Here is a 494-nt window from a genome sequence, read left to right as displayed (position 1 = left end):
TTTTAACTTAACAATTCAGGGAACAGTTCATTCTTCAACATGTCCTCGAATAGTTACTATCTGTGAGGAAACGGTATAAAAGAAAAAAAATTGTTTGGGGAAAATCTTTAGCAAGGATAAAAATGTTCTTTCTTTGTTTTTGATACCTTTTAGAAATGACAGATGAATTTGACGTTATCCACACGTGGACAATGGGATCATTTTTTTAAAAATCTTTCCAAACGGGAACCATCCCACACAATTTAGTGTCCAAATGTGCAGTTCATGTGTTTTTCTGTAAGGGACATGTCCAGGGCTCTCAAGTTTTGATCTGAGCTTGGAGTGAGATTTTGAGCTGCTAGAAGTGGTTAGATGACATCATCACCTAATTTGCATATTTGGTGATATTGATCAGGCTGTAGGAGGGAGGAATATCAACGGTGGCAAGACAAAAAATGAGTAAAAAACACTCAAAATATGTTTAGAACTACAAATTAACTTTATGAAATAATTTT

Source organism: Kryptolebias marmoratus, linkage group LG15 (assembly GCF_001649575.2).
Source record: "Kryptolebias marmoratus isolate JLee-2015 linkage group LG15, ASM164957v2, whole genome shotgun sequence".
In the NCBI taxonomy this organism is placed as follows: Eukaryota; Metazoa; Chordata; class Actinopteri; order Cyprinodontiformes; family Rivulidae; genus Kryptolebias; species Kryptolebias marmoratus.
This window is presented reverse-complemented; position numbering follows the sequence as displayed.